The sequence below is a fragment of the Conger conger genome, chromosome 3 (assembly GCF_963514075.1).
Source record: "Conger conger chromosome 3, fConCon1.1, whole genome shotgun sequence".
NCBI classification, from domain to species: Eukaryota; Metazoa; Chordata; class Actinopteri; order Anguilliformes; family Congridae; genus Conger; species Conger conger.
This window is the reverse complement of record NC_083762.1, coordinates 35,664,403-35,670,130: the sequence shown is the minus strand read 5'-3', so window position 1 is coordinate 35,670,130 and position 5,728 is coordinate 35,664,403. Positions and strand designations below refer to the sequence as shown.

At 41.7% G+C, this 5,728-nt stretch overlaps 1 pseudogene; it reads left to right on the top strand.

Moving 5' to 3' along the window:
• The first annotated feature begins 1,535 nt into the window (after positions 1-1,535).
• On the top strand, positions 1,536-5,728 carry LOC133123464 (uncharacterized; annotated as a pseudogene).

Here is a 5,728-nt window from a genome sequence, read left to right as displayed (position 1 = left end):
ACAGTTGGACTTGGCTAATAATATTACTAAAATACCACATTAATGGGACTGTTTTCATGCAAATAATAAAATTGTAAATTATGAAGGATGCATGTTGCACTTTATTGAACGTGTTGCCTAATTGCCTTTTTAATGAGAATTATAAACTGATGATTTCCCGCTCTCTCTGTGGGCTGGAGTGATGTTTGTAAGCCAGTCACAAGTAACATTTGGTCTCATGCGCTGCTTGCTGACTTCCCCCTCCTGGAGCATACATTGTTAGCCCCCACCGTTGGCACACATGCCTTTGGGGGAGAGCTAGAGAAGGATTCTTAGAGGCGCCTTCTTGGGCCCTGGGGGGCCCCCTTTTCTCGTATTCCTGACAGGTTAGAGCACAGGATGCTCTAACCTGGATGAGATACATTTCATACCAAATGGAGTTTAATAAACCATAGTTTCAGTAACTCAAGGGAAAACCTACACATCCTCTCTTGGTAATAATCTCATTTTCCCTACTCAACAACCCCCAAGGGTGGGGGTCTAAATTCCAGATTTGACCACCCCTCCAGGTTGATTTATGGCACTGCCGCCTGGTTCCAAATGTATGATTTGGCATAAAAGCAAGGGAGACAGACCAATCTGGGAAGATCGTATTCGACTTCCCACACAGCACATTGTATGTATATGTAAGTATCGGGAAGATCGTATTCGACTTCTCACACAACATGTCTTGTGTATGTATGTATGTATGTATGTGTAGCAGCGGAAGATCGTATTCGACTTTCCACACGGCATATTCTATACTCTGTGTTTGTGTGTAGTCCAAGCAGGCTAGGTATGATTATTTACTCTATCTCTATTCTTAATTTGTGTATTTTGTAATTGATTGTGATATTCTAAAGCTAATAACCTACCTGTCTGCGAATAAACTATTTTGTTTGTAACTTGCGTGATCTCCATGACTCTAATTCATCTTGTACCTTTTCAGCCTAAATTACAACTGAATACTCAGGGGGAAATGGTGGCTAAAGACTGACCGATCGGCGGCGTGGTGCATCTGTGGTAGTTCTAAGCTGTGAGGCCAGCAAGTTTCTGTCCGTTAAAGGGTCGGGGACGCACGGCTCTTGTAATTTGGTGCGAAGGGAACCCATGGGCGTTACGGCACTGGTTCCTGCCAAATTAACTCTAAGGAGCCCAGATAATGCTACGCCGACCTGGGCTCGCAACTATCATGGCAGGTTTGCATGTATTGTGTTGACTGGACCCTCAGCCTCTGAGTTCTCCACCGAACTGAGATTTCAGCAGTAATGTTAATCCCGGGAGCATCTATTGAGTAATGGTGGCGCAGGTACAAGTCGAATGTAATCACTCCCGAGGTCCGCGTAAGTTACAAACCCAAATTTCTAAATTATATTTTAAATGGAGTCAGATAAACGAGTAAAACTATAGTAACCACTAAGCGTACAATACGGCCCCGTTTGAGAGCAGAGAATATTAAGAATTGTACTGATCCGTTTCTGGCCAGCTGTATGGGGCAGGTCATGATAGGGGGCGACATGGCTCAGGCAGTAAGAGCAGTCGTCTGGCAGTTGGAGGGTTGCCCTGTTCGATCCCCCGCCCGGGCTGTGTCGAAGTGTCCCTGAGCAAGACACCTAACCCCCAAATGCTCCTGACGAGCTGGTCGGGGCCTTGCACGGCAGCCAATCGCTGTTGGTGTGTGAGTGTGTGTATGAATGGGTGAATGGAGAAGCATCAATTGTACAGCGCTTTGGATAAAGGCGCTATATAAATGCCTGCCATTCACCATTTGCCATTTAGGTCAATCCATATCCGACCCATGGCAACGGACCCAGTATATTCTTAAACATAATTGTGCTCTGTTCTTGTACGGAGGATAATAATTAACCCTACTAATGTTCTCCCAGCAACGCCAGAAGGACAAGCACGCAAAACCCACTTCGGCCCCCGCTAAATTCCGTCATTGGGTTAGCGTGGGGTTTTACAGTTGGTGACCCCGACGTGATCAAATTTTCATTCATATCAGATTTGTCCGACGTGATGGTAATTTTCATTCATATCAGATTTGTCTGCCGATGTGATCAAATTTCATGCATGTGTGTGGAATCTGGAGTTTTACAGTTGGTAAGCTCGATATGAACAGCTTTCATTCATGTAAGATTCGCCTGCTGAGGCTTACAATGGGTGAGGTGTCTGAAGTTTTCTCCTTCTGGTGGTGTTGTGCAACCCGGCATGATACCCATTACCGCGGGTGTGTGGTTTTTCTTCCATCTGGTTTTGCGGTCCTTGGTGTGGTGAGTAGCACAATTTATTTAATCTCAGCTTATGTTTGGGAGAGTTGTGTTAGTTTACTGCATGAACACTGTGTAACGGATCAAAATATCCTGGACAGGGCTGGGACTGTGGAATCCAGTCATATTTGCAGGTTCCTACCTCTCAGGGTATGTCACGTAATTTTGGAGAAGGTAAAGAGAGATAAATGTTGATGTGCATGTTTCGTAACTGCGCTGTGTTGCTGTGGCTATTAGCTTAAAGAGCAAGTAGGTTCCGGTAGCAACATGTTTGCAAACAAGCATGTCACAGAGAAGGTAAAAATGTTTAGAACTGTTTGTAGGGATGAGTGGTTTATGAGCTGGTAAGCTTTGAAAGTTGATTAATAATACATATCTGCGCGGTCTGTTAGGATGCGCATATATAATATTAATTTTGGAGTAAGCTTGAGCTCCGTTAAAGGTGGCAAGTTTCTCCATTATAATTGCAGAAATTGTTATAAGTTGCAACTGAGTGCTGAATCAGGGGCATAGCCTAGGTTCTAGGTTCCAGACCTAGAAGCAGAGTCTGGAGAGTGCTGATACTGAACCCAGGGTGTCTGTGTTCCACGGCGGGTGTACGTCTCAAGCCCTCTGATTGTAGTGGTTATAACAAGTGTGGTGTTTATAACAAGACTTGAGGCTATCGGGTATCCGTCTGTCGGGAACAGCAGTTTTAAGTCTCAGTGATTGAGGCCTGTATCAGTGGTTGTGATATCTCTGTATACTGGGCCCGATGTTACATCATAGGGCCGCTGGGTGCCACTCCAGATATAAGTCTCCACCCCTCTGATGCGCTGTTGCAAGGTTGTGGAATATGCTGCACGTGGTGCCTATGTCTAGACCTCTGAGACTGGTGTTGGGTGTCGCCTCACAGCATTTATGTCTTTCTGAGCGGCTGGAAACTGAGTCCTCTGGCATGTGTTACCTGTAGTGGCAACAGTTGTATACTTGTAATTAAATATATAGGCTATAGTTTGGAAAGCATTTGTTATAGGCATGTGGATAGTTAAATATAACAACTGTTCTGTAATAAATGTAAAATAAACTTTGCCCTGGTAGGGATACATCCTTAATAAAAAGGATGAATTCCCTGATTACATCATTTATCCTATAAGGATAAATTAAATAATTCAGGCATAGGTCAAATGTATAGTGCATCATGGTGTACCATATTAGTTTCCTCTGCTTCACTTTGTGTGCTCTAGCTGCACCACTGTGAATGCAGAGGATTTATATTATTATATTATGCAGTTGAAATTGTACTTACCTCTAGGGTCTTTCAGCGAACTTATCCCTGGTTATGGGTATGCACTTTGTTGTACGTCGCTCTGGATAAGAGCGTCTGCCAAATGCCAATAATGTAATGTAATGTAAAATATACAGTATACTGTATGTCTGTGCATGTCATTTAAGAATTGTTAGTTAATAACACTAATATACTTACTTGGATGTCAGTTAGATTTACTGAGGCATGTGTGTACTTAAAAATCTAATTATATGTTTGTGTGGTTTCTCCCACTAACATAAAACATATATATTAGAATATTTTCTAGACCTTAGATAAACTAGTTAATGCCATGAAATGAACCCTTTAAAGTTTTCACTGATTTACAGTGACCTGTGGCATCTGTACCTATACGGTGAGGTGTTTACAACAGGAGAGGTCTTTATAGCCCAGTAACACTGAATTGGCTTATATTTTGGAAGGTGTTCCAAATGAAAAATGCTTAAGCAAATTTAAGAGTAAAGGAGAAGAAGCAATTCCTCCTCTTACATCTCTGGGCATAAAACCTAACAAGGGGGGTCATTTTCTGGCAAGGACTGATTTATGGGTCATTCTACTCCCCCCACAGTTTCAAGCTTTTCAGTTTCTCACTGCCCCCTCACAGCTCCCTTTGTGCGTTTTGTCTCTCCTTCCCTAATTGTTTGTCACGTGTGGTGTTTCTTGTTGTAAGAGCAGTGAACCTGCACTCTCAATGGTTTATCTTGAGGGAGTGTATGATTTATTTTGGTTTTGATGTATTGTTTTTGATCAATTGTTTAACTTGATTGCAGATTTATGCAGACATTCACCCTGCATAAATGTGTATATTTTTATTGTTTTTGATAAATTCTTTAATTTGATTGCAGATTTATGCAGACATTCACCCTGCATAAATGTATATATTTTTATTGTTTTTGATTAATTCCTTAATTTGACTACGGATTTATGCAGACATTCACCCTGCATAAATGTGTATATTTTTATTGTTTTTAATCATTCCTTAATTTGACGTATGGATTTATGCAGACATTCACCCTGCATAAATGTTTATATTTTGAAGCAAATAGCTGCGTTATACATCTTGTGTTTGGTATATGTTAGTTTTAACCTTCCCAGCATTCTGGTCTGCATATACTGCGATAGACTGCAATATAGTAGTATGCATGGCTACAGGCACAGCTCGATAATTTAGTTTCTGAATTCTTAGGCAGACGTGCCATCCAAATACTTATAGGATCATTAATTATCCTAAATTTCATCAAGTTTGTTAAACCAGATGATCACTGGTCTCAAACATATCATTAATAGTTTACAAAAAATATATTCACGGCTGTTAGATCTGAAGCGCAGGCGCTCCATTCTATTAGCCGTTCACTTGTCCATCAGACCCATACCATCGAGCGTGTCTTAGCCTGCAGAACATATGCCAAGGGTTGGTTTGCTGCTGCCAGCAAGATATTCTGGACTTTTGTCTGCACAAGAACCCTAGTCATGTCGTAAGGGAGTTCATTGAAGCCTTAGACTGGCATAGGTGGATTGTGTCAGAACAAAGATAAAATATTCATTATCCACCTCATTAATGTATCTATGTATTGTTTGTATGTTTACTATAAATAGTTTTACTGTCTATATTGAATTCTTGGTTTCTTTTTCTTTGATTCACCTAAAACAGGTCTATCTAAATTCCACTACCATACGCTCAACCTGTGTAGGAGTGAAGAATTAGGTATTTAAATTAGATCACCGTATTGGTGCATATCTCTATAAGGGACATGAAGACTATATTCACCACTCGCACTGGTTGTCATGAAACATCTTGCCATGATTATATGTCTAACAATATTTTCCCATTTTGTGCCAAATGTATTAGTGTTCAGTTTTTGTGTGGCCACGCTGAGATCGTCCAAGTGTCTCACCCACAGTAGTGCGTCATCAGCGAGATGAGCTCCTTCACGCATGAAGGTCTGACCTGTCCAGCGAGTCATTTGATCAACTGGAAGTGATTGAGGACTTCGCAATGGGTCAGATCTGCGTTCTGAGGAGAATTCCCCTGGAGGTGGATGTCTTTCTGTGGTGGAAGGACACTATTTCTGGACAGTGTGCGTGGTCTCTGACTGACCTAATGGACCTGGTGCAACAGGTCGTCCAGGGCTAA